An 11,510-nucleotide genomic window follows, 5' to 3' on the forward strand; every position below is an offset into this window, starting at 1 on the left:
TAGTCTGATATATGGGAAGGGAGGGCCAGAACCGTAGTCTGATGTATGGAAAGGGACGGCAAGAACAGTAGTATAATGTATGGGAAGGGAGAGCCAGAACTGTAGTCGGATGTATGGGAAGGGCCAGAACCTTAGTCTGATGTATGGGAAGGGAAGGGAGGGCAAGAACCTTAGTCTGATATATGGGAAGGGAAGGCCAGAACAGTAGTCTGATGTATGGGAAGGGAGGGCCAGAACCGTAGTCTGATGTATGGGAATGGACTGCCAGAACAGTAGTCTAATGTATGGGAATGGAGGGCCAGAACAGTAGTCTGATGTATGGGAAGGGAGGGCCAGAACAGTAGTCTGATTTATGGGAAGGGAGGGCCAGAACAGTAGTCTGATGTATGGGAAGGGAAGGCCAGAACCTTAGTCTGATTTATGGGAACGGAGGGCCAGAACAGTAGTCTAATGTATGGGAAGGTATGGCCAGAACAGTAGTCTAATGTATGGGAAGGGAGGGCCAGAACCGTAGTCTAATGTATGAGAAGGGAGGGCCAGAACCGTAGTCTGATGTATGGGAATGGAGGGCCAGAACCGTAGTCTGATGTATGGGAAGGGACGGCCAGAACCGTAGTCTAATGTATGGGAAAGAGTTGGTGATGTCTAAAAGAGGATGAAAGCAGTGCCGGTACGTTATGTGTGATTATTCTAAGGTGCTACATATAAATAATTCGACAGTCACAAGACAGGGACATCAAGGGAACTGTAGGCTGCTGTTGGGTTACATGGAATAGTATCCTGACACTGATGGTCTATAACCTCTCACATAGCTTCATATAACATTATCTCCTGCAGAATTAAGCATTTCTTGTGGTAAAGTGATACACCAATAGTACTGTACATTTCGATTTGGCAACAGGAGTGGAGCATCTTGAGAGAATTAATGGTGTGGTTAGGGACTGTCTGTAAAGTTGCTATCTTTATCAGCATCATAAAAGCTGATAGTATTTCAACCACATAAAATATGCATCCAAGCCGAACTGAAATCTTATCAAAAACATATTGGGTAGTTTCACATTTCCTTAAAACGTGTCAAACTGATGACGAAAATCTAAAAATCCTTCACGTAAATGTTTTTATTTTTTTATTGCATTTTCTCGCCAGTCCCTAAACGTCTTCACTGCGGGAGAGAAGCAGTGATGAAAGAGAAAAACAACTACATTGAAGCATTCATTCCATCGATTTATGACATTCTGGTGAGCAAGGGTACATTTGTTATTCTAGGGGCAACATGTACATCTAACGACAACAGAGAAGATGAACACATCATCTAATTACAGTCAAGATGACGAACAAATAGCCTAACAAAATGTCTGAAATTATAAGCAGAAACACAGCCCTGTCTAAATGGCCTGTCAAAACACATAGGCCAGGCCTTGCTGTTACCTCAAATACCAGCGATAATACCTTACATTATGCCTGGGAAGAAAACATTTCAATTTCCTCAACTTTGCACTTCAATTTACTTGGGGTTAAATACAAGTAACATGAACTATCTAACACAATAAATTCATTTGACTTTAGTGAAAATCAGTTTTTTGGACCTCACCTCAGACATACTGAACAAGGAGGGAGGCTATTGATACCAACCTACTATCTATAGCTGATCCCCCTATACCACCCTGCTATCTATAGCTGATCCCCCTATACCACCCTGTTATCTATAGCTGATCCATAGCCCCCTATACCACCCTGTTATCTATAGCTGAACCCCCTATACCACCCTGTTATCTATAGCTGAACCCTCTATACCACCCTGTTATCTATAGCTGATCCATAGCCCCCTATACCACCCTGCTATCTATAGCTCATCCCCCTATACCACCCTGTTATCTATAGCTGAACCTCCTATACCACCCTGCTATCAATAGCTGATCCATAGCCCCCTATACCACCCTGTTATCTATAGCTGATCCCCCTATACCACCCTGCTATCTATAGCTGATCCCCCTATACCACCCTGCTATCTATAGCTGAACCCCCTATACCACCCTGTTATCTATAGCTGATCCCCCTATACCACCCTGTTATCTATAGCTGATCCCCCTATACCACCCTGTTATCTATAGCTGATCCCCCTATACCACCCTGTTATCTATAGCTGATCCCCCTATACCACCCTGTTATCTATAGCTGATCCCCCTATACCACCCTGCTATCTATAGCTGAACCCCCTATACCACCCTATTATCTATAGCTGATCCCCCTATACCACCCTGTTATCTATAGCTGATCCCCCTATACCACCCTGCTATCTATAGCTGAACCCCCTATACCACCCTACTATCTATAGCTGAACCCCCTACACCACCCTGCTATCTATAGCTGATCCCCCTATACCACCCTGCTATCTATAGCTGATCCCCCTATACCACCCTGTTATCTATAGCTGATCCACAGCCCCCTATACAACCCTGTTATTTATAGCTGAACCCCCTATACCACCCTGCTATCTATAGCTGATCCCCCTACACCACCCTGTTATCTATAGCTGATCCCCCTATACCACCCTGTTATCTATAGCTGATCCCCCTATACCACCCGGTTATCTATAGCTGAACCCCCTATACCACCCTGTTATCTATAGCTGAACCCCCTATACCACCCTGCTATCTATAGCTGATCCACAGCCCCCTATACCACCCTGCTATCTATAGCTGATCCCCCTATACCACCCTGTTATCTATAGCTGATCCACAGCCCCATATACCACCCTGTTATCTATAGCTGATCCACAGCCCCCTATACAACCCTGTTATCTATAGCTGAACCCCCTATACCACCCTGCGATCTATAGCTGAACCCCCTATACCACCCTACTATCTATAGCTGAACCCCCTATACCACCCTACTATCTATAGCTGAACCCCCTATACCACCCTGCGATCTATAGCTGAACCCCCTATACCACCCTACTATCTATAGCTGAACCCCCTATACCACCCTGCGATCTATAGCTGAACCCCCTATACCACCCTACTATCTATAGCTGAACCCCCTATACCACCCTGTTATCTATAGCTGATCCACAGCCCCCTATACAACCCTGTTATCTATAGCTGAACCCCCTATACCACCCTGCTATCTATAGCTGATCCCCCTACACCACCCTACTATCTATAGCTGAACCCCCTATACCACCCTGTTATCTATAGCTGATCCCCCTATACCACCCTGTTATCTATAGCTGATCCCCCTATACCACCCTGTTATCTATAGCTGAACCCCCTATACCACCCTGTTATCTATAGCTGAACCCCCTATACCACCCTGCTATCTATAGCTGATCCACAGCCCCCTATACCACCCTGCTATCTATAGCTGATCCACAGCCCCCTATACCACCCTGCTATCTATAGCTGATCCACAGCCCCCTATACCACCCTGTTATCTATAGCTGATCCACAGCCCCCTATACCACCCTGTTATCTATAGCTGATCCACAGCCCCTATACCACCCTGTTATCTATAGCTGAACCCCCTATACCACCCTGCTATCTATAGCTGATCCACAGCCCCCTATACCACCCTGTTATCTATAGCTGATCCCCCTATACCACCCTGTTATCTATAGCTGATCCACAGCCCCCTATACCACCCTGTTATCTATAGCTGATCCACAGCCCCCTATACCACCCTGTTATCTATAGCTGAACCCCCTATACCACCCTGCTATCTATAGCTGATCCACAGCCCCCTATACCACCCTGTTATCTATAGCTGATCCACAGCCCCCTATACCACCCTGTTATCTATAGCTGATCCACAGCCCCCTATACCACCCTGTTATCTATAGCTGAACCCCCTATACCACCCTGTTATCTATAGCTCATCCACAGCCCCCTATACCACCCTGTTATCTATAGCTGATCCACAGCCCCCTATACCACCCTGTTATCTATAGCTGATCCACAGCCCCCTATACCACCCTGTTATCTATAGCTGATCCACAGCCCCTATACCACCCTGTTATCTATAGCTGATCCACAGCCCCATATACCACCCTGTTATCTATAGCTGATCCACAGCCCCCTATACCACCCTGTTATCTATAGCTGATCCACAGCCCCCTATACCACCCTGTTATCTATAGCTGATCCACAGCCCCCTATACCACCCTGTTATCTATAGCTGATCCACAGCCCCCTATACCACCCTGTTATCTATAGCTGATCCACAGCCCCCTATACCACCCTGTTATCTATAGCTGATCCACAGCCCCCTATACCACCCTGTTATCTATAGCTGATCCACAGCCCCCTATACCATCCTGTTATCTATAGCTGATCCACAGCCCCCTATACCACCCTGTTATCTATAGCTGATCCACAGCCCCCTATACCACCCTGTTATCTATAGCTGATCCACAGCCCCATATACCACCCTGTTATCTATAGCTGATCCACAGCCCCCTATACCACCCTGTTATCTATAGCTGATCCACAGCCCCCTATACCACCCTGTTATCTATAGCTGAACCCCCTATACCACCCTGCTATCTATAGCTGAACCCCCTATACCACCCTGTTATCTATAGCTGAACCCCCTATACCACCCTACTATCTATAGCTGATCCCCCTATACCACCCTACTATCTATAGCTGAACCCCCTATACCACCCTGCGATCTATAGCTGAACCCCCTATACCACCCTACTATCTATAGCTGATCCCCCTATACCACCCTGCTATCTATAGCTGAACCCCCTATACCACCCTGCTATCTATAGCTGATCCCCCTATACCAACCTGCTATCTATAGCTGATCCCCCTATACCACCCTGTTATCTATAGCTGAACCCCCTATACCACCCTGCTATCTATAGCTCATCCACAGCCCCCTATACCACCCTGTTATCTATAGCTGATCCACAGCCCCCTATACCACCCTGTTATCTATAGCTGATCCACAGCCCCCTATACCACCCTGTTATCTATAGCTGATCCACAGCCCCATATACCACCCTGTTATCTATAGCTGATCCACAGCCCCCTATACCACCCTGCTATCTATAGCTCATCCACAGCCCCCTATACCACCCTGTTATCTATAGCTGAACCCCCTATACCACCCTGCTATCTATAGCTCATCCACAGCCCCCTATACCATGCAGCATGAGCCAAGTTCTAAGAGCAGCTCTGACTCTGATGTAATGCTGCTTGCATCACCCGTCCCCAGCAGCAGCTGACAGTCAGGCCCGTTTCCCTCAACAACAGCTGCTATGAGGCAATGATGTCCACCAGCACAGTACAATACGGCATGTGAGACGCCCCACAATGGACGACTTGTGTTGTGCACCGCGGTGGATGCCATCATTGTATTGGGAGTTTGCTCTTGTTGCTGTTGTTGTTTTTCAGGCTATGGGTTCCAGCCCTTATACGAGGGTCTTAACCCCTCCCTAGACCGGCGGTAAACAAAAGCCTGATGCGTTAATAAACACATAACAATAAAACACGCCGCAGGGATGTAGGTCATGGTAAGATGGAGGGCAGGGTTTGGTTGTGGCGTTGTTGTGGCGTTGTTGTTGGGGATGTGGGACCTGGCATAGATTCCACCATAAAGATAATGGATTAAAGATGCGAAACGATACCAAAACCAGGTCAGTTCAAAAAGACACAGAAGTAGCAAGGCTTACGTTATTAAGAAACCTTTTTTGGGGTCAAGGCTCTGGTTTTAGCTACTCGTGCATCACCTTGGGTAACATGTGACTGCTTGGATTGCTAACAAACAAGCTAAAATAAGTGGGAATGTTGAAAGAAGAGACTTTGAAGGAGATGGATTATAAAACTGTGCATTTGACATAGAACTGAGCCAAATAAGTAGATCAGTGGGTACACATGTTGAAATAGATTGGATGAAGTTTCTCTCATTTGTCTGTCTCCTAGGTGATGATACAACCTGTGCATCTCTCTCATTGTATCATCCTTACCTCCCTGCACCTGTGCTATAGCAACAAAGTGACTCCTCCCCCTCCTCTCCCCCTCCTCCCTCCCTCCTGATTTTAAGAGTTACAGTGCTCACCCACCCCTCCTCTCCACCCTCCCCCTAAAGCCCATCCCCTTGAGCTTTGCCCATCCTCATTAGCTGCTATTCACTCCATGTTTGTTAATTGTGTCCTGCTTTTCTCACCACCTGCCCCTCTCCCCTCTCCCTCCCTTATGTCTCCTGCCTTTTCCCTTTCTCCTCCTCCCTTTAGCAGTGCTCATCTGTGCTCTTTAACAGACCCTAATTGTCATCATAAGGCTGCGCTCCTTGTCACAACTGGAGAACAGACCGTGGACCGACAGGGTACAGGCTGGCTCGCAGGCTCCCGGGGGCCACAGATCCTTCCTGACTGCCCCTGGGACCCCACGGCTGGGGACACAGGGAGGAAACAAGGCTCAGCTAGTGTAGCTAACAAAGGCACACTGGGAATTTCACCTGACTGGCGGGAGAGAGAGAGAGGGTGGAGAGAGAGAGAGAGAGAGAAAGAGAGAGAAAGAAAGAGAGAGAGGAAAGAGAGAGAGGGAGAGAAAGAGAGGGGGAGAGGGAGATAGAAAAAGAGGGGAGAGAGAAAGAGTGGAGCGAGAGAAAGAGAGGAGAGTGGAGAGAGAGAGGGGGGAGAGAGAGAGAGAGAGAGAGAGAGAGAGAGAGAGAGAGAGAGAGAGAGGGGCGAGAGAAAGAGAGAGAGAGAGAGAGAGAGAGGGGGGAGAGAGAGAGGGGAGAGAGAGAGAAAGAGAGAGAAAGAAAGAAAGAAAGAAAGAAAGAAAGAAAGAAAGAAAGAAAGAAAGAAAGAAAGAAAGAAAGAAAGAAAGAAAGAAAGAAAGAAAGAAGAGAGGGGAAAGAGAGAGAGAGAGAAAGAGGGGGGAGAGAGAAAGAGAGAGGCCTTTGATGCCCTAATGACTTATCCCTGTGCAGAGGTCATTAGAATACAGTAACCCATGGATATTAAAAATAACACTGCACGTACCTCTACGGTAGGTACACCTATAGCTCATCTCGTGGCAGTAGTACTGTAGACTACTTTATCACTGACCTCAACCCAGAATATCTTAGAGCATTCACAGTCAGTCCACTGACACCCCTATCAGATCACATCAAAATCACACTCTACTTGAACAGAGCTATGCTCAATCATGAGACATAAAAGCCAAAGGAGCTGAATAATATTAAGAAATGCTATAGATGGAAGGAAAATAGTGTGGAAATCTACCAAAAAACAATTAGGCAACAACAAATTCAATCCATTCTATACCATTTCCTGGACAAAAAGGTTTCATTGTGATAGTGAAGGTGTAAACTTGGCAGTATAATTAGTATATTTGACTTCTCAGCTTCCCTATAAAACATTTTTTTTCAAGCAGACAACGTAAGATAATTAACAACAATGACAAATGGTTTGATGAAGAATGCAAAAGCCTAAGAAAGAAATTGAGAAACCTATCCAAACAAAAACATAGACACAGAAAAACTGTGCCTACGGCTTCACGATGGTGAATCACTAAAACAATACAGAAATACACTACGGAAAAAGAAGGAACAGCACATCAGAAATCAGCTCCATGTAATTGAAGACTCCATAGAATCTAACCATTTCTGGGAAAATTGGAAAACTCTAAACAAACAACAACACGAAGCGTTATCTATCCAAAACGGAGACGTATAGCCCTCATCCCAAATTGAGTCAAAGAAAAAATCTGAAATCAACAAAGCGTGAGAAGACTTTGTTTTGGTTTGTTTGTCAAATAGGGTGTGCAGGGTGAATACATGGTCTGTCGTATGGTAATTTGGTAAAAAGCCAATTTGACATTTGCTCAGTACATTGTTTTCACTTAGGAAATGTGCGAGCCTGCTGTTAATGATAATGCAGAGGATTTTCCCAAGGTTTCTATTGACGCATGTCCCACGTAGTTATTGGGATCAGATTTGTCTTCACTTTTGTGGATTGGGGTGATCAATCCTTGGTTCCAAATATTGGGGAATATGTCAGAGCTGTTAAAGAGTTTAAGTATAGCAAATTGGAATTTGTGGTCTGTATATTGTATCATTTCATTTTGGATACCATCAACCCCACAGGCCTTTTTGGGTTGAAGGGTTGGCATTTTCTCCTGTAGTTCATTCAATGTAATTTGATAATCCAGTGTGTCCTGGTAGTCTTTAATAGTTGTGTCACGACTTCCGCTGAAGTCGGGTCCTCTCCTTGTTTGGGCGGCGCTCGGCGGTCGGCGTCGCCGGTCTTCTAGCCATCATCGATCCACTTTTCATTTTCCATGTGTTTTTTTTCTTGTTTTTCCTCACTACTGGTTTCAATTCCCTCCAATCACTTGTTGTGTATTTAACCCTCTGTTCCCCCCATATCTTCGTGTGGGATTGTTTATTGTAAGTGCTTGTGCACATGTTGACTGGTGCGTGACTGGTTTTTGTACCCACGTCTGGTTATTTTTATGCCGTTGGTTTTGCTATTAAACTGCTCCGGCTAGTACCTAGTTCTGCTCTCCTGCGTCAGACTTCTTTGCCACCGGTTACGCACCCCTTACAAGTTGATTCTAAGATTTGTATTTGATCATGTACACTACTGGTCAAAAGTTTTAGAACACCTACTCATTCAAAGGTTTTTACTTTATTTTTTACTATTTTCTACATTGTAGAATAATAGTGAAGACATCAAAACTATGAAATAACACATATGGAATCATGTAGTAACCCAAAAAAGTGTACCAAAATGTACACAAACAACAAGTGTGCGGTTAAAATTGAAAAAAAAAACACACACATTTCTTTCCACAGGGCCAGGGGGCGAGACAGGGATGCAGCTTAAGCCCCACCCTCTTCAACAAATATATCAATGAATTGGCGAGGGCACTAGAACAGTCTGCAGCACCTGGCCTCACCCTACTAGAATCTGAAGTCAAATGTCTACTGTTTGCTGATGATCCGGTGCTTCTGTCACCAACCAAGGGGGGCCTACAGCAGCACCTAGATCATCTGCACAGATTCTGCCAGACCTGGGCCCTGACAGTAAATCTCAGTAAGACAAAAATACAAATTCCATCTAGACACTCCTGCCCTAGAGCACACAAAAAACTATACATACATCGGCCTAAACATCTGTCACGCCCTGACCAGGTGAACTCGGGTATTTTGGTCAAGGTGTGTCATGTTGGGTATTTTTCCTTGGTTTGTTTTCGATGTTTGCATTATAGCCTTGTGTTAGCTCTATGTGGGTTATTTCTATGTTGGGTTCTGTCGATTCCCAATCAGAGACAGCTGTCGCTAGTTGTCTCTGATTGGGATCACATTTAAGTTCCTTTTTCCCCCACGCTGTTTGTGGGGTGTTGCCTCTTTGTGTTTGAGCAAGTAACGTATCGGCCTTGTCTTTGACAAACACTTCACTACATTACAACGGCTTGATTTGTTTGATCTGAGCAATTCTTCTTAGCTAGCTACATAGCCGTCTTTGTATCAAAGATAATAGTGTAGTTTAGAGTAATTAGAGTAATTATCGAGGCTAGCTATCTTCGTCCTCCTAACGTAGTCAACACTGCTAGCTGCTAGCTAGCTAGTCATCACTGCTAGCTAGCCAACTTCTACCGACTAGCAGCACTGTAGAAACTATTACATTACAACGTAACGACTTGATTAGTGTGGTGTTAGTGTTAGTTAGCCAGCTACATAGTTTTTCTTTGCTGTCTCTGTATCTAAGATAATTGTGTATTTTGAGTAATTATCGAGGTGAGCTAGCCAGCGCGCGACGCGACGCCAGACTTAGTCAACACACCTAGTCATCATTAACCCACTGCTAGCTAGCCAACCGTTACCGACTAGCAGCGCTGTAGATACTAATACTTTACAACGGAACGATTTGACTAGTGCAGTGTTAGCTAGCTAGCTACTTAGTTGTCTTTGTCATAGCTTGATAATTGTGTAGTTTAGTAATTATCGAGGTTAGCTAGCCAGCCATCGAGGTTAGCTAGCCAGCTATTTCCGTCCCCCGCGACGCCATTTTTCCTAACCCAGCCAACTATTACCGACGAGCAGCATTGGAGAAACTAAATACATTACAAGGAACGTCTTGATTAGTGTTATGTTAGCTAGCTAGCTACAAAGTTGCTTTGTATCATGACAAGGTGTAGTACTGAAACTATCGAGGTTACCTAGCCAGCTACACGTTCAAAGTCAACAACGCAGCCACTGCTAGCTAGCCTACTCCACCAGCCAGCAGTACTGTATCATTTTCGTCATTTTAGTCAATAAGAATTTTGCAACGTAAGCTTAACTTTCTGAACATTCGAGACGTGTAGTCCACTTGTCATTCCAATCTCCTTTGCATTAGCGTAGCCTCTTCTGTAGCTTGTCTACTATGTGTCTGTCTATCCCTGTTCTCTCCCCTCTGCACAGGCCATACAAACGCTCCACACCGACCCACGTGGAGTTCCAGGTCTCCGGCAGCCTCTGGAACTGCCGGTCTGCGGCCAACAAGGCTGAGTTCATCTCAGCCTATGCTACCCTCCAGTCCCTAGACTTCCTGGCGCTGACGGAAACATGGATTACCACAGATAACACTGCTACTCCTACTGCTCTCTCCTCGTCTGCCCACATGTTCTCGCATACCCCTAGAGCATCGAGCCAGCGGGGTGGTGGCACTGGAATCCTCATCTCTCCCAAGTGGACATTCTCTCTTTCTCCCCTGACCCATCTGTCTATCTCCTCATTTGAATTCCATGCTGTCACAGTTACCAGCCCTTTCAAGCTTAACATCCTTATCATTTATCGCCCTCCAGGTTCCCTTGGAGAGTTCATCAATGAGCTTGACGCCTTGATAAGTTCCTTTCCTGAGGATGGCTCACCTCTCACAGTTCTGGGTGACTTTAACCTCCCCACATCTACCTTTGACTCATTCCTCTCTGCCTCCTTCTTTCCACTCCTCTCCTCTTTTGACCTCACCCTCTCACCTTCCCCCCCTACTCACAAGGCAGGCAATACGCTTGACCTCATCTTTACTAGATGCTGTTCTTCCACTAATCTCATTGCAACTCCCCTCCAAGTCTCCGACCACTACCTTGTATCCTTTTCCCTCTCGCTCTCATCCAACACTTCTCACTCTGCCCCTACTCGGATGGTATTGCGCCGTCCCAACCTTCGCTCTCTCTCTCCCGCTACTCTCTCCTCTTCCATCCTATCATCTCTTCCCTCTGCTCAAACCTTCTCCAACCTATCTCCTGATTCTGCCTCCTCAACCCTCCTCTCCTCCCTCTCTGCATCCTTTGATTTCCTCTGTCCCCTATCCTCCAGGCCGGCTCGGTCCTCCCCTCCTGCTCCGTGGCTCGACGACTCACTGCGAGCTCACAGAACAGGGCTCCGGGCAGCCGAGCGGAAATGGAGGAAAACTTGCCTCCCCTGCGGACCTGGCATCCTTTCACTCCCTCCTCTCTACATTTTCCTCTTCTGTCTCTGCTGCTAAAGCCACTTTCTACCACTCTAAACTCCAA

The sequence above is a fragment of the Salmo salar genome, chromosome ssa21 (assembly GCF_905237065.1).
Source record: "Salmo salar chromosome ssa21, Ssal_v3.1, whole genome shotgun sequence".
NCBI classification, from domain to species: Eukaryota; Metazoa; Chordata; class Actinopteri; order Salmoniformes; family Salmonidae; genus Salmo; species Salmo salar.